This window comes from Cyanistes caeruleus, chromosome 7 (assembly GCF_971803275.1).
Source record: "Cyanistes caeruleus chromosome 7, bCyaCae1.hap1.1, whole genome shotgun sequence".
Lineage (NCBI taxonomy): Eukaryota > Metazoa > Chordata > Aves > Passeriformes > Paridae > Cyanistes > Cyanistes caeruleus.
In genome coordinates, this window is record NC_141707.1 from 29,072,786 (window position 1) to 29,090,113 (window position 17,328).

A 17,328-nucleotide genomic window follows, 5' to 3' on the forward strand; every position below is an offset into this window, starting at 1 on the left:
ACCAACAGTCACATAGCTCACGTACGTCAGAGTGCAGGAGTCCACAGTTAACACACTGCTGTTTTCTGCAGGCTCAAACCCACAGCTGCAGGTCTAGTGATGGCAGAAACTTCCAGTCTGAGCAGAAGGCTGGACTGCAGACCTCCACAAGTCCCTCCTAACAAGCCTTTCAGGAGTGTGTGACCCTGCCTGAGAGTCCTGTCTGACACACAAATGTTCACACTCCAGTGAGAAAGAAGGGGGTCTAAGGATAAAGAGAAGCTGTTGGATATACACACAGTGAGTGAATCATTAGAGATCTGGAAACAATGTTATGGTGTTGGTTTCTTTTCCTTCATCTGCCTTTAGTACTCTTCTTTGGAAGGCACTCAGCTAATTGAAGACATCAAGGAGGTGCTGAAGAGGCTTATGGCAACAGGGGCAGCAAGCAGGGCGAGGCTGAGACAAAACACTGAGATACTGGGTGGAGAGCAAACCCACAGATATTGCCTAGTCCCTAGAGCCTTCTGTGGAAGTCTGAAGTTTCTCCCATTTAAAGAGTGGAACCCACAAAGATTTTTGGCCTCAGATTTAATGTTTCTCCACAAGACACAAAGAATATTGCACAGCTCAAAATGCAGTATGTGAAATTACTAAGAAAGTGTCAGCTTTTGGAGCTGTTGCACCTAAAGATGTTCAAAGGCCCTGTGAGGAGGTGCATGCCAACCCTTTTTAATATTTGAAGCTTACATCATCATAGAATTTTTTAGGTTGAAAAAGAGCTTTAAGATGATTAAGTCAAACCATTAACCCAGCACTACCAAGACCACCACTAAACCATGTCCCCAGGTGCAGCATCAACACATTGTTTAAATATCTCCAGGAACAGTGATTCAACCACTCCTTGGGCAGCCTGTTCAAATGCTTAACAATCCCTCCAGTGAATAAATATTTTCTAATATCCAATCTAAACTCTTCCTGTTGCAATTTGAGGCCGTTTCCTCTGTCTTGTCACTTGTTACCTGGAAGAGGTGAAAAGAGAAATGGGCTTTTTTGTCCCTTCTGTAGAGACTTAAGGCACTTATCAACAGTTCAGCTAATGATTCAAGTTTGGCACAGGTCTAGATTGTTCTTGTGCCTCGTTCATGTATCTTGTAGCTAATACATATGCCAGTTTGGATTCAGGGCCCATTTAAGAACATCTTCCTAATCTCTGAGGGAATTTGCATGCCCCACTGCTCCCCTTGCACAATGAGGAAAGCCTGACACTCCAGCTTGTGAAAATCACCCCACAGCTTGTAAAAATTATCCCACTTTTGCATCAAAAATTTTGCCTGGGTCTAGTGATCCAGCCCTGACTGGGAGAGATAACTTGACCAGCCAGAACCATGCTGGGCTGACAGGAAATTGGCAAGCTCAGCTCTGCACAGAGCTGCTCAGCTGGGCTGCTGCTGCGTGGGATGCGAGGATAAGGAATCCTTCCGGGATGAGATCTGGGACACAGCTCAGCCCTGTGTGTGGGCTTCACTACCAGGGTCACACAAGACCCCTGCTCCTGAAACAAAATTTTAGAAGAGTGCTTAGCATAGTTTGAATATCCCAGCGTGGGGTGGGGGTAAGGGAGCAGCTGGTGGGCTCTTCCTCTCACCCTCCATCCTCATGGGAATTAAACATGAGAGCTAAGTGCTCGCTTTTCTGAAGCTATTATTGGCAACCAATGCAAAATGTCCCTTTTCATGACAAGTAAATGACCCGTTAAGTACAAGCTATAAAAATTCAGGTCATGTTTTCTGTTTCATTAATATGCTGCCTGACAAAGCCTTTGCCTGCTGGGGCTCTCTGCTGGGGAATGGGAGCTAGAAAACCCTTAAGGATTTCTCACCATCATTATGAGATAGAAAGGCAAACAGGCTTCTGAAGGAAAGATGGGTCCCGAAAGATGGGTCCCAAAAGATAGGCTTTGTGTCCTGGTCTCGTGAAGAACCACAGGAGGAGGCAAGTAATGCCATCTACACACACAGTCCCAGTAGTGTGGGGTTCGAATGCTTTTATGTTTCACTAATAGCTAGGCCTGGCTGTCCCAGAGGTCAGTAAGAAGGTTCTTTTGATTGCAACAGGCAGTGGACTAAAAATGCTATTTAGACACAGAAATGTATGCTAAGTTGGCAAGAAGGGGGAGAAAAACAATATTAATCAGAAAGAGAATCCAAGGGAGAGTCTCTGAAATGTTTTTCCACAAAAATCATAGAAGCATTTACATTGGAAAATCTCCCTAAAATCATCAAGTCCAGCCATTAACCCAGCACTGCCAAGGCAACCACTAAACCATCTTCCTAAGTGTCACATCTTTTAAATACCTCAAGGCCTGATAACTCCACCACTTCATGGGCAGCCAGTTCCAAGGCCTGACCATCCTAACAGTGAATATTTTTTTTTCTAAGAAACATCCAATCTTAATCTTCCCTTGTGCAACCTGAGGACATTTTCTCTCATCCTCTCCCTGTCTGTCTGGGAGAGCAGACTGACCCCCACCTGGCTACAACCTTCTTTCAGGGAGTTGTAGAGGGCAATAAGGTCACCCCAGAGCCTCCTTTTCTCCAGGATAAACACCTCCAGCTCCCTCAAATGGTTCTTATAGGACTTGTGCTCCAAACCCTTCACCAGCTTCCATGGCTACTGTAGTCTTTGGGCCAGAAACATCAAGAATTTACTGGAGATTTTTTATGTGATTGTTCTTTCCACATAAAACTGTCTTTCAGAAATCAGAGAACTGTCTCCCTGCAGGAGACATCCAAGGTGGATTTAGAAGGTGCATCACTTCTAGCTGTAACTACAGGGATTTCCCATAAAGGATGTAGCAAGGCTGGACCTTCATTCACATGTTTGGCTCAAGTTGGATGAATCTAAAGCTGGGTTCTGGATCTGAAACCTTTTCCCTGGTGCAGGGAACTTGGGCTTGAAATAATTTGAAGAGCATTAGGTTTTGCTCTTGGTAATATTGAGAAGGATGTGTTCTGCCTTTCTGAGTGTGATCTCTGGGCTTGAAGGGTGGTACCTGATGGTACCTGTCTGGGGTTGAGGTTTGGCTTTCCACCTCCAGGTCAGTTCCCATTTTCTCATCTGTCTTGCTTCCTCAACTACAAGCTGATAAAGTGAGTTTCATGTGGAGAGCATTGAGGCTGAGATGTAGCAGGGAGATCCAAAATATAACCTGACTGCCATTCAGAGGGTTATAAACATATAATTTATAAATAAAAATCAATGCCATTCAGAGGGCTATAAATATTTCCTTGAGCCACCAGGTACTTCCAGGTTTGACATCCAGGTGTCCTGATGAATTACTTCTTGACACAGGCAGGTTTTAGGGACCTGGCTGCTTTGTGTGGCTCACTACCACGTATTTTGTTCTGTGCAGTTCCCAGAATGCCAATGTGCTGGAGCAGCACTATCAGCCTCATTCCAGGGATACTCAGCCTGCAATGAATGCATTGATTCATAGCTTATTTTCAAAGCCAGAGGGAATTGCTATGCTGATCTGCTCTGACCTCGAGCATTCACTGGGCACAGGAGTATTTATAGCTCAGTTTACAGCATTCTGCTCTGTATACAAGCAAACAGGGACAAGAGAAGGTTCCCTGTCCCAAGTGTAGGTTTGACAGCCACTACAAGTTCAACAGCTTTATTAAGGTATTGCCCTCAGATTAGCCCTGCCAATTCCAGAGCATGTGGGCAGAGAGTCACCCACACATGGCACTTGTGCATACAGCTATGGTTTGTCTGCAGCACAAGCAGAAATAAGCTCCAGGTGCAAGGACAGAGCTCTGGGAAATCCCAGGCCTGTGTTTCTTAGTCTCCTTGCCAAGCCTGTCTTGTGTCTTCTCTTGGGGGATCATCTGTCCTATGTTCTAGCCATATGGAAGCAGCCCAAAAGGTGCATAAGATAACTGGATGACTGAAATGAGCTTAAGAATAAAAAATAACTTGTAGGGAGGTTCTAGAGAACAGCAGGACAGAGCCACCACCAACTGCAGCTGCTGCAGCTGCTACACCTCTCCCTAGCTCTCTGAGTATATTTCTGAGAGTGTGTTCCCTGCTTTCCATTTGGAGTCACAGGCTAAGACACAGCGTGTTCCAGAGCACCATGCTGCTGCATGGCACATGTGCTGATGGACAGACCTGCCCCAAGCTCAAGCACTCCCAGAAGATAAACTTGCTTTTATGTGTGGAACTGAGACCAATAAATGGAAACTGCTAAAAGTTACCTCACTTTCCACTTGCCACGTCTTTGTGCCTTGCAGCACACAGCCAGTCTGCATGGCCATTTGACTTTCCCCTGTGCTTAACTCTGTTGTCTGAGCTCTTGATGTGCAGTGAATGTCCAGCCAGAAACCTGAGCAACAATCAAATATATTCATTAGACAGATTATCTCATTTTTGGCCCTGTTCAAGGTCAGATTTCTGCAGGTTAATGCCCTGGAACTGCCAGTGCAACATAAGACACCCTTGTCACTTTTTTTTCCAATAAAATGGAATTTGCTACATTCCTTAGAACATGATTTTCATAGCTAAATTTTACCAGAGCTCTGATTGACATGTGTCCTGTCAGGTTCAAATTCCCCTGAGTGCCTGCCTTTTTCACTAAACTATATTTGTGAGTGAACACATAATTGACTAACATTGTACATCCCTCGGAGGAAATCCCTAAGAGGAAAAGTAATTGCTTTTTCACATGCACAAATGGTAAAATCAGCTGGAGCTAATGCTCTGATAGTTAAGAGAAGCAGTTATTAATATTTCTGCATGGAGGCAGCACAGCCACCAAGGCTCTTGCTACTGTGAATCTCACAGTCTTGCTCTTGGGTGAAGAATATGCAGTCATCTCTAATCTGTTCCATCTCTCCCCAAGCAGTTCACCCAGCAGTGTGAACAAATTGCCTGGAAATGTCGTCATCAGGCTTCATCTGGCACTATCTCTCCTTCTGTCTGGGTCATTGATTTCCTCATCTCCTCTGCCTTGCAACTCACATCATACATTAATTTGTGGCTCTCCAGTACTGAAGCAGCTGCACTGCCTTCGCTGCTCAACACCAGCAGCTTTCAGCCTCTGAAGTGTCCTTCACTGCTGCTCACATGAAGACCTCCTGAATGTGTCTCAAGTGGCCTCCCTGCCTGCCACATAACAACATGTGCTCTGCCAGCTTTTGTTTCATCACAAGAGAGCCTAGAGCTCTTCTGCTTTCGGAAATTGGGTAAGATTTAGTCTCCTTCCTACAATGACTCAGTGTGCTGCAGAAATTACTTCTGCCTTGTATGAGCAGCTACTGTGGATCTCTCAGAGCTGTGCCAGTCTCTGCTAGCCACCAGCTGCCCTCTGGAGAGCAGAGCAAAGACCTGGGGCTGCTCCACACTCTGGTCTTATGATTGCTAAATATAGTGCATTGATAAATAACATAAATGCATGAAGGGCACAAGAATCAACAGTTGTTGCAGTTGCTAATGCAGCCTTTTCTTCTGTTCTTTCACCCATGTCACTGATGCCTTTCAACATCACCCTTTGCATTTTGAGTAGGTATTGTAGCTTTGCACTGCTATTTCCAAGGATCTAATCTGGCCAGCAAAAACTTACTTCCCTTGTGTTTTATTAGGAGTAATAAAAGTCACACCTTCCCTCAACACTTGTAAACTGAGAGCATCTGGCATGGAAGTAAGTGCAAGATGGTGAGACCTCAAATGCAAAGCCCTTACTCTGAAATTAATGGTGATCCTAATGGGAATAATTCCATTCAAAGGAAGTGTCAGATAAAATGAGTCTATTTCCTTAGGGAAGCGTGTTCTTTTATAAAGCTCTGCCAATCCCTGCCTTTTTAGAAACCAAATTGGCAGTCTCTTTGTTTCACAGCCAAATTCCTCATCCTAGGCCTGGAGTATGTCTGGGAAAACATTTCTAGAGAATCCCCTGTTATAAATAACCTGGAGAAGCAAAGTGTTCTTTGTATGCTTCCTAGAACAAAGAGTAGTGGTCTCTAAAAGGGCATGGAGAAAGGGCTGGTTCCTTGTACCAGAAGAAAAAAAATCTTGATCTTGAGGCTGATGTTTGCAGCTTGTGCTAAGGATGAGTCACATGAAAGGCAAATTGAGATAAGAGCAAAGAATCCTGAAAGAAAATGACTGATTTTAATCTCTGTATCCCATTTTACATGGTCTTTGCTGTAGAAATAAAACCTCTGCACTCCCTTGTAATGTCTCCTTAAAAGGTGCAGCACCACGAGCCCCCCTGAGCTTCCTACCTGTGCCTTCACTGTATGTTCCCTGAGCCTCTCAGGAGATTTTTGCTTTGTGACCCGTTCAGAGAGGGTGCTCATGGTCAGCCTGTCCCAGCCCTCCTGCAGCTGTCACAGCCACACCGTGTCCCATCTCCAGCCACACTGACTCTGAGGCAGTCACATGAGAACTTTTATCACATTTATGTAGTTGCACGTGAATATCACTAGATGTCCTCTACTGCTAAGTAGCTTCACCGTGGTCTGTGCCAAGCACCAGAGAAATACGGTGAAATCAATCTCAGTTGTTTAAGCTATCTTATAGCTTCATTGCTCCTAGCCCATAGAAGCAGGGCAATATTGTTCATCCATAGCCCAAAGGTGTGATCTGCTATCTCTGACCAACTGGATTCACAGTGGCAGCAAAGCTACTGCAATGGGTTCACACAGATTTGGAGTCAACTGGGAATGTAGGAACATCTCAGCCTTCTCCTTTGCAGCTCATTTGAGACTGAGCCATCAGACAGGGTTCAGGCTGTCTCCATGTGCTCTTCTCCAAATTCAGCACCAAGGGTCAAGTACACAGGGCTCTGCTCTAGCAAGATCTCATCTGATGCAGGATGGTGCATTTACCTCTGCAGGGTACAGGCAGGTACAGCTCCAGGCTCCAGCACAACCTGCCTGTCCTCCAGATAGAGATGCAAGCAGCACCTTGGGTCAGTTCTTGGGTGAGCCACTGCATCCCCTCCAACCCCATCTCCATCCTCTGACTTCCCTGAAGTGACCTCTTATCCCTGGCTGTGTGGCACCAGCAGGACCTTGCTGTGGTGCTGTGCAAACCCTTGTGTTTGCAACCTCCTGCTGCAGAGCTTGGACAAGGAAAGTGTCCCCAGCAGCCCAAAAGGCAGCTGCCAACAAAACAGGCCAAGAGGCTCATGCTGCACTAACCCACTCAATATGGGATAATAAACAGCCACTTTCATCTAGACCTAATAGTGAAATATTATGCTACATATATAATGCAACCTCTGATTTAGTGAGAGCTTGCCTGAAGTACAATCTGAATTGAGGAGTTCAGAGGTTGTACAGTCACTTCAATCTATTCACTGAAGCCGAAACAGACTGGAAATGTCATGTGCTTAAATCTATATGGGGGAAATGTTAGCTGAAATTTTAAGGCACTCTTTTCTTTTAGCTTTGTATTTTGTTCCAGGGTTTGAAGTGTCGCCCATCCTGCACTCACATCCCCCCAGGGAGGGCTGGTAAAGGGGAGGCTCTTCATGCCACTGCCTCTGCTGTCAAACTGAACGTGATTTTTTGTTTGAGGGCTCCTTGGGGTGAGTCAGCAGGATACAAAAATGCACTTAAATAGGAGTTGTATTGTATAAGCGCTCAACCACAGCAGCAATTCCCCTTTAGCAATGTTGTTAACTAATACGCACTACAAGGAATTTAATGCTGCTCCAGATTCTGGATGGAATTGAAACAGGACTTTCTGGCATTCTCCTCCATCCATAATTTTAGTATTTCTAATGGATAAGGAGGCTACTGAGAACTGAGCAATAGCCCAGATACGTGACATACAGGAGCCAGGCCACAGGCTTTTCCTGTCAAATGTTACTGACTTTGGTATGAAATGCTTCAGAGATTTTCAGATTTAGGTGTCTGAATATTTGGCTTGATTGGCAAATACAGCTATCTTCACAGAAGCAGGAATGTGCAGCTCTGAAGGATGATCTGTTTAAGATGCCCAAATAGAAAGCTGGATGCCCAGATTTAAAGATCTAAACCTGAAATCTTTGGCCTACCAGTCCCAGGACTGCTGTGTCCCCAGCATTTAGTGACAGCATTTCCACACCTCTGAGGGTGTGTAAATGACCTGCTGTGTTTAGCTTTGACGATTCTGCCCTTGCTGGTGGCAAGATGTGCTGATAGCAAAAACCAGATTCCTCGTAGCCAGCCGCCTCCATCACTGCACTGCAGTCAGCCCTGGAAAGATGAGGAGGCTGTTTTGTCCTAGCAGGAAAATTTGTAACCAACAGAGAAGCTGTTTCACACTAAATTCAGGTGTAAACATGTGACTCCTTTTGACAAATCCACGCCTTATAAATCCAGCTGTTGATTCATGTGAACAAAACACATCTGTCCCACGGTTTGGTTGAGAAAGCCTGTGGGGATCCTCCTAGTCTGCTCCCTCTCACCTCTTCCACACTGCTGGACCAACGCAGATTTTGAGGCAGATACTCATGTATCTTGTATGTAAAATGACAGTACACTTCTCTCTCCCTCTTACACGTGTGGGAAAGAGCACAGAGGCTGTCTTGTTCTGTGCATGTTGCAGCGTGACTCCTTGGGTAGATCTTTCTGGGGACTACTGGAGTGTATGTAATGGCAGTTCAGCACAGGTAGAGAGCTGTGACTCTTCACTTGGGTTTAAAAACCATTTTGAGTTCCTGTACTTCTGTTTTGCAAACCACCAAGGAGGTAAGCCCTGACCCAGCAAGATAAATTAGCAGGTGCCTAAGTGTAGCCCCCTGAGATGCAGTGGGCACTCCGTATGTCCCTGAGCATCCTGCAGGGTTGTGCCCAAGGTGCTCCTCTGGTAGGACACAAGACCTGTGGCAGGACCTTCCTGCCACGGATTATTCTCACACAGCCATTGCCACATCCTCTGTGAGGGCAGCATGTGTCAGGAAGCGTGTGTAGGTGCGGGAGCAGAGTTTTGCTGGTGTCAGGTGCAAGGTGTGAGGTGGCAAAGAGCCCGCAGGTGGCCTGGGAAGCACTGCTTTGGTTCTGCCTCCCAGTGCCAGCCAGGGGCACAAATGAGAAGTAAAAACACTGCCCATGAGAGCTATATAGGATGAGCTGTGGTGTATTAACCAGGAATTTTCTTACTGGGATTAAAGTTAATGAGGCTTTCTCATATATGTATATGGGGGAGGAGGATAAGGGGGGTTGTGTGCGCATAGAAGCCGGTTCTCAAAAGCTCGGTGTGTGCTGCGTTCATGCGGTAAGTAAGGCGCTTGTACCAGTCCGTGCCCTCCGGCTGCTGCCCCGTCCATCAGATGGAACCGCCTGTTTACGATCCTGCTCCTCCTCGTCAGCTGGCGGCTGCACAAACCCGGCGGCCGCAGGGTCGGTCCGCTCCCCTTCAGCCACAGCCCCGCGGGGCCCGGGGTGCGGGCGGGGAGAGCCGGCCCGAGCGGTTTAAGGTGCCGCCGCTGCCGCCCCGCTCCACCTTAACGCGCGGCGGCGGCGGACGGGCCCATTGCCGCGCCGGGGGTCGGCGGGCCCGGGCCCCCGGGAGCGGCGCCGCGGCCGCGCCCGCCGGACAGCGGCACCCCCGCGTGTCCCGAGCGCGTCCCGGCCGAGCCGCCGCGCCGCAGGTGACGGCGGGGCCCCGCACCGCCGCGAATCCCCCTCCGGCGGCGGCCGGGCCGGCCCCCGGCGGCGGGGCCGGGCTATTTATAGCAGCCGCGGCGGCGATATAAGGGACGGCCGGGCGCGGGCTGCGCTGCCGCGGCCGCCGGAGCGCGCGGGGGCCGCCGGCGCTGCCCGGCCGCTGAGGGCGCGGCCCCGCAGCCCGGGGTGAGCTGGGCGGGGAGGGGCTCGGAGCGGTGCCGCTCCGTCCCGTCAGCGGGGCGGGGGGACGCGGCCGAGCACACGATAACCCGGGCGTGTTCTGGCCGTCCCCCGCGGGGCGCGGGACAGCGCCGCGCACTTGGGGCGCTCCACGCGTGACAAGCCCCGGAGGGGCGGGACCGCCGTGACACCCGGCGGTAACCGCGGCGGGGCTTCCCCCTCTGATTCTTCCCTCTCCCTACAGCGATTCCCGCTGAAATGCGGCGCCCCACGCTGGCATGAGCCCCCCCGTCGGGAGCAGCGCGCCCCGGGCACCGCCGCTTTCCCTGGCCGCAGCTCGGTGTCGGGAAGAGAGCGCTGTCGCCGCGGACGGACGGTACGGGGGCTTCGTGCGGCGGGAGGGCTGCGGGGCCCGGCGTCCCTGCCCCGCCGAGCGCCGGCAGGAGGGAATGTGTGGCGCAATGGTCGGAACGCCGTGCGGTCCGTGTCTCCTCGGGCTGTGCGCTGAGAACAGGGGTCGCTCTGAGTTACGCGGCGTGATGGAAGGGCTTTGTAGATTGAGGGTTTGTTGGATTTTGCTTGTGACAGGGATTACACATCACACACACACCCCCCCTCCCCCGCCGCACATTCAGAGTCGCGGTAATATTTTAGTTTCCTACCCTGGGTGTATTTTGATGTGATCTGGGTATGGCGAGCTTTCTTATCTTACATTAAAATTGCTCTTGGATCACTGAGTACTTTGTATAAGCTTCCATAACTTTTACAAGGATAGAGATGCTATCTTCAATTACAAAGAAACAAAGAGAGGAGGAGGAGGAGGTACGGATTTGGGGTGGGTTTTTTTGGTTGGTTTTGGTTTTTTTTCTTCTGGTTTTACTTTACTTTTACTTTGCTTTTTTACTCTCTGCTATAAGAAAACAACCTGAACCACAGATAGGACTAAGATTTTTCTGACCTTGTGATTGGGATTGCTGGGATTAGATAGAAAACTTGTAGGTTTTTTGTTTGCTTATTTATTTAAATCAACGGTTTAAGAGCCCTAGAAACAACGTATGAAGCCCTGCTTCCTAGACAGAGAAACTCAGCTAAAGCCACGCTGGCTGTAAGCTGAGGAGCGAGTTAAGTGTTAGAGCTCGGGGGGATAAGTCTCAAGCATCGTGCTCTCCTCTGCTCCAGTGACCCTCCCTGGCGGAGCTGATCGCGTCGTGAAACAAATCGGGACTTCACACCGGCAGGTCGGAGTGGAGACAGGGCTTTTCTCAGAAGAGCAAAGCGCACAGGGGAGCCCCGAGCCCGGCGTGAGGCTTTTTCCCAGCACAGGGAACTGCAGCCCTTCATCACTGTCAGCTGGCACAGTTATCCAGTAATGCCATGGAAATACGAAAATCTAAGCCATCAATTCTTCAAGTAGCTTAAATCATCTAAGTTTGGATTTTATTGGCAGGCTTAAAGGGATGCTATTGACTGGAAATGTTTAAACATCTTACCTGGAAACTATTGTTCAAAGAAGAGTTGAGATTAAGAAAAGTGACTGAACTTTATAGTCGTATCAGCTATAGATGTGCTTTCTGAGTTTTCACTCTGATATTATCTGGTTAGCTCAGGCTCTTTCTGCACAAGTGAGATGCATTTCAAAGCCCTGAAACTGTAATTTTTCAATATGAAAGGTACTTGTCTCTTGCTCTGAATATGTTGAAACAGATTTGCAGAAACATGGTCTATTAATTTAAGAAAGGCTAAGAGAAAGATAGGAGAAAGAAAAAGGGGTGTGGCAAGGAAATTACAAAGTAAAAGCTTTAAAGAAGAGCACCTCTCTGTAGTAGAACTTTGGGCTGCCTAAGAGAGGTATGATTTCTTTCTAGATATCTGAGTCTGAAAATACCAAGCTGACAGCTTCTCCTTAAAGATAATAATGTATGTAAAAAATAGTTATGACTAGCTTCATATTATAGTTCCTCATCAATTTGTTTGTCTTTCTTCGGTTTTTCTCCTCCATTCCAGGAGATTTCCTATATGATAAAGAGTGTATACCCAGACTGCAGAGAGCCAAACGACCCACCAAGCATCACTCCTGAGCCAGGGCAGCTGCGCTAGGGTCAGAGCTGGCCCAGCACCTCTTTCCAGAAATTATGTGAGAGGCAGTACTATTTACTGAAGTTTTTGGTGGGTATTTTCACAAGCTCAAATATTTTTGCAGATGTTCTAAGAATTGCAGAAACTAAACTTGCCTTCTTCATGGGAGGACGTTTTAGTATTTGTTGCACTGGATGTTTTTTTCTTAACCTGGGACTGAGGCTAGCACTAGGGAGGAATAACATTGTATCAGAAGGTGGTTAGAGGGGACTGACTTCATTCTCCCCGTGCATTTTTTTGGCACTGGTGGAGTCATGGCATTTGGGGACTGGAAGTGTGAAAATGAGTCCTGCACGTGAGCTGGTATTGTCATTGGCAAAGGCAGTGTAAGGCAGGTGGATATAAGAAAAATGGATGTGGTGATTCATTGGTGTTGATACTGTGTTGTGGTTTCTTAGGCTCTTCTTTAACTGCAGTGTCCTGAGTCCTCCCTGGCCCATTAGCTGCACCATGTGCTTCTAGTGGTGTTTCAGGATTGACAACGTTTGAGCAGAAACTCTACTCCCTTCTCTTAATTTTGGAAGGCTCCTTGAGCAAAGCTGTTCAGCTTCATTCATTTCTGCCCTTTCATTTTTATCATCCTTCCCCCGGGTGTGAAGTCCTTTCTGTAGCTGGATTCAAGCCAAGAACCTCTATCCACAGCTGCCAAGCCTGGCATCCTTACTGACATGCTGGCTACAGGTGAGTCAGTTCATTAGGATGAATCAGTTTGCTCTGTAAAAGTTTTAGGCTCCAGACTTCAGCTTGACTGCTCTTAATAATTTGGTTTTCCCTGGGTTGTTTGTCACTCCTTCAGCCAAGCTGTCACTTCTGGTGGCTCCTCACTTCAGACTCGCTCAACTTTTGGAGCCCTGCAGCGCCTTCAGTGCAGTGCCCCTACAATTTGTAGAGCTTCTTTTGCCTCAGCATTGTAACATCTCCATGACTGCTCATCCCTTTACCTCTCTTACCTGCACAGGTGGAGTTAGGAGGGATTGCACCTTAGCATGAGAATGTGCAGCTCTTAATGCAGGGAGTACTTCAGATTCTGGAGGTGGAGAATATCAACATGAATCCACAGGAATGAAGAGGGGAGTGTTTTGCCAAAGTGGTGTGTTTGCATAAGCTTTTATTGTCATAAATAAGTAGATTGAGATTCAGGGGACAGATTCAATGTGAAAAATAGGGAATTAATTTTCAGGCTTCCGAGGCAGGGCTAAGGAAGAGAAGTGGTATTAAAGATATGGAAATGTGCCTTGAAAGTGACCTTTCAAAGATGGATGACATTATTTTTGTTGTATGAAGCACCCAAGTTTAATGAAGTATAAAGCAGAAGGGGTTGGGAGGATTTGATCCAAGTGAAAACAGAATGAGCGTGGGTCTGGCAGATGGGAGGAACATTAGCCCACTCCCTGGTGGAGTTGTTGCTTCTTTCTCCTGTTGTTGCTTACAGGAGTGCTTGAGAGAAGATACTTACCAGGGAGGGGAGAGTAGCCTTCCTGTTCTACTTTAATGTCACTGGCTGTATTTTTCTCTGTGGGGAAACAAAGTTCCAGCGCTCCAGTGGGTCACATCCTGAGTGTATCCAAAGTAAATCTAGAGAAACACCGTCTACTTCAATAACATCTGCAATAAGCCACAACTGGCTCTTTCTGAACAGAGAGGAGAAATGAAGAGCTGTAACTTCTGATGCTGAATTTTTTGGCATACTCATTTTTTTGAGATTTATGGCTCTTTTATTCTCCGTTTGAGCATGTAGCAGAGCAATTGCTGATTGGGGCATGTGTATGTGTGAGAAAATGTCAGCTGAGGAGTAATATATATGGAAATCTTGCATAGAGATGGAACAGGCAGCCAGTTTGCCATTAGATAATGAAATAATTGTACAAAAATTATTTGTACAAAAAAGTCTCCTGAAATAACAATTGAGGGAAGGGGTAGGGACAGGGTTGGGGGAGGTTAACAATATTTTTAAGTAGCTTGCTCTAGTTACAGTGCTCATTACTGACTCTCCTGCAATTTTACTGCTTCAGACACTGCTTTTCCAGTGAGTGGTGCTTGGTGTTGCACTTGCAGATAGGTTTCTGAGAGACCAGCCCAATTGCTGGAGCTAGGTGAAGGGATTGGAAACTGCCCCCAAGTACTTTCTTTGTGACAAACTGGCCAAAGGTGGCTAAGCTAAGGTCAGCAACTCTTACAGGTACCAACGAACCTGCCTCTCACTGAGATCACTTTTCTTCCATCTAAAATGGGGTAGTAGAAGTTATTTCTTTGTGGGGTGTGTTGAGAGCATAAATATACATGAGATACTTCAGAAGGCATCCAAGTATCTGAGACGGTCTTGGATGGGATTCCCCTGCCTGCTACTTCTCTTCTGGCCAGAACTGACCAGCAGAAATGTTCAGTGCTTGTACAATTTACGTATTAAGTTTTGGCAAAATTTTGTTAGCCTTGGAATTTGTTTGACATTGATAGGCTCAAGAGTAAAATTTTTAACTAGTTTCTTGTACTTTCTTCTTCTACTATAGAGCAGCTTAAAAAGTTCCTGGCACTCCTTCACCTTCTCCCAGATAACACAATGTCTGCCTTGCCTTCTCTTTGAGAAGATCTGCTTCTGCAGAGAATGTCGAACCAAATATCTAACTTTATGCAGGGTGGTAAAAGTGGTTTATTCTGTCTTCATCAGCTCTTGACTGCATCTGCCTGGTTCTTGGTCTAGAGATGAATGTCACTGAGGACTGCCTGGGGACTATTTTGCATCTGAATGGTGACTTGTAATGATCCAGGTAATGGGCCAGACCACTGCTTTATATAGTGACTGGTGCTAGTCCAGTGAAGTCCAAACAGCTGCTACAAATTTCCACCATCTCCAGTGAAAACAAGTACAACAGCATCAGCTTGCAGCCAGTTTACAGTAAACCTACTCCCTGGGCTGTGGGTTAACCTCCTTAAATGTCCCTTGTGGTTAGGTCTGTTACTCTCTATGTGAAAATAAGTCTTTCTGATTTACTGGAGTGTAAATAAACCAAGAAGGTCTTTCACGTTCCGGCTCTCTCATCAGCATATATTAGTAACGCTCATCAGCTTTTGACTGGAACTTTGATGGCATAATTACTCTGAAAGGGTAACATATTCAAAACTACCTGTGTGACTCTGGGAGTTAGATTCCTCAGAGTCTTAGTCATTATTCTAAATAGGAATTAGCTTTTTAAGCTACACACACTCCTGGAAGTTTTAAGCAAAGGCTTTTGTTTATCTTGTCTTTAAAATGCCAGTTTCTAAGATCAGAGTGGCAGCTCTGCCACTCCACTCATTTCAGATATTAAATAAGAATGTTGGAGAAACAATTAGAAAAATACTGTGGTAAATAAATTCTCATGGGTAATCTTACTAGACAGGTCCAAGAAGTAAAAATGTACTTTACAGTCACCTGACAGCAGGATGGATGTGAGCATGCATTTTCAGCTGAGTCTTTAGGACAGCTGAGAGGATGACTGATGCCTCAGCTGTTGTTGTAGACAGAGCAAAGCATGTATTTCCCTAGACAGGATTTGGTGCACTTAACTCAAATAGCTTGTGACTAGAACAGTTCAAGTCACTGGGGCAAACATTGTTATCAGAAGAAACAGATAAACTAAGAAAACAGTCTTGCATGCTCCAATGTTTGTGTAGGTAAGATTTTAATTTGCTATCAGTCTTAGAGTTCTTTTTTAGTAGTGATGGATTAGTCTTGATACTTGTGCAAGTTTTAAAGCATTCCTGTAACACTTGTAATGCAAAATCTATTTATTTTGCAACATACCTGTGAGATAGGGACCTGCTTTTTATCTCATTTGTACAGCTGGGGAACTGAAGTATTCAGTAAAGCTAAACACAGCGTGAAGGATTGATCACACAAGAAAGTCTGCAGCAGGACAGACAGGAGGGTGCTGAAACTGGGTCTCAATTCCTGTGAAAATCAACAAGCTCAGCTCCATGCTTTTCCTATCTGGCTCTTCCTTGGTGCTTCTGAAGCAGTCTGTGGCATTTGCTTGGCCAGACGATGTGGGTTTGGCTTTTCTAAGGAAGGAAGCTCAAGCCTGGTGAGGGAGGGAGGTGATGTATGTCTGGGGGAAGATGAAGAGTGGGAAGCATCCCCCAGCTGGAGATGCCTCCATGACCACTTCTTCAGTGAGTGGCTTCCCCAGGGCTGGCACAGGCTGCTTCTCGGCTACTGAAAATATTCCTTTCTGGCAAATCCCTGCTTTTCTTAATAAAGTTGATATGAGTGGCTGGGTTGATGACGGAGCTTTCTGCCCAGCTCCACATCTGCTGCCACAATGCCGAGTCCCTGTGCTGCCTGGGTTCCCTGACAGAGGAGAGCCTCATCTATTCTATCTCAGCTGTGGGAGGGTCACCAGTGGTTGGGGTTTGGTGGAGGAAACTGTCCAAAGCTGGCAGGAGGAATTTTTTGTTATGGTTTCATGATGAACAGTAACAATGTGAGTTTTATTGCTCAGAATGTATCCACGTTTATAGGATGCTATATTTAAAAAGGAGAAAAAGTGAGTCATGGGGAGCTTATGCTAATGCTAAGTATTTATGTCTACCTCTTGTGAGGCTGAAGGCAGTGGGAGTTGAGCAACATTCTTGTGAAGTGTCTAGAGGATTTACAGATCAAACTAAAGCCTGCTGAAGTCAGCTGTAAGTCATGCTGTGCCTCGCTCAGGGCCCATGTCATGTACTGTGTGTGGGTTACACTGAAATATTCCTCTTGGGAAGCCCAGGAGCGCTCAGTGCTGCCGTCTTCCCCGGGCTTGGGCAGGAGCTTGACTTGCTCCCAGAAGTTACTGTTCTGCCACTGGAAAGTCACTCCTGGGTTGCTGCCAGGGCAGGGATGTTGCTGTGCCTCCCAGGCCATGCCTGCAGCATCACAGGAATGGGTACTTGCTCCCTGAGTGGGAGCAGGCAGAGCCTGGCATGTCCCGGCTTCTCCTGCTCCTCCGCAGCAGCTGTGGTCCCAAGGAGATGTAATGTCAGGGTCTGCTGTGCTACAAGCTGCTGGAGCTTTCCTTTCAGAGCTGCACAGGGACACAGGAGTCCCAGGGTTTGGAGACTTCCACTTATGGCATGTCTTGATACTAATTCATTTGGCTTCCACTTAATTATGAAGTTCAAATGTTGGAGTTTGTTTTATTTAAAAGTTCTTTAATGAAATTGCTATCTGATTGAGAGTGCCAGTGAATTCAGCTTTCCAAGTGTCTGCTTGCCAGCATGCCCCAGCTCCTGTCACAGCTATAGGAAGGACTGGGATTAGGATTTCACTGGTGGGTGAGCCAACAGTGGAATATGGAGAGGGACACTGTGAACAAATCCTGACAGCGCCATGTGTCCAAAAAATGCAGATTTGGCA

The 17,328-nt window shown here is 46.9% G+C and overlaps 1 protein-coding gene and 1 long non-coding RNA gene across 10 annotated transcripts in view; one reads left to right on the plus strand and one right to left on the minus strand.

The window, feature by feature from the left end:
* Window positions 1–9,424, minus strand: part of LOC147652269 (uncharacterized) — a 57,828-nt gene extending 48,404 nt beyond the window's left edge. Inside the window, exon 1 of the long non-coding RNA XR_015289230.1 lies at window positions 9,269–9,424. This is a non-coding gene — a long non-coding RNA (uncharacterized LOC147652269). The remainder of the gene's footprint in view (window positions 1–9,268) is intronic.
* Window positions 9,194–17,328, plus strand: part of MRAS (muscle RAS oncogene homolog) — a 38,958-nt gene continuing 30,823 nt past the window's right edge. For 2 of the 9 annotated variants that reach the window (XM_086897646.1, XM_086897648.1), the window contains exons 1-2: window positions 9,745–9,827; window positions 10,066–10,197. The gene's annotated coding sequence lies outside the window, so the exon portion shown is untranslated. Of the gene's footprint in view, window positions 9,250–9,524; window positions 9,626–9,744; window positions 9,828–9,902; window positions 10,198–11,825; window positions 11,988–17,328 lie in introns of those variants that run through there. The other 7 variants (XM_086897651.1, XM_086897653.1, XM_086897650.1 and 4 more) reach the window with 7 other exon arrangements.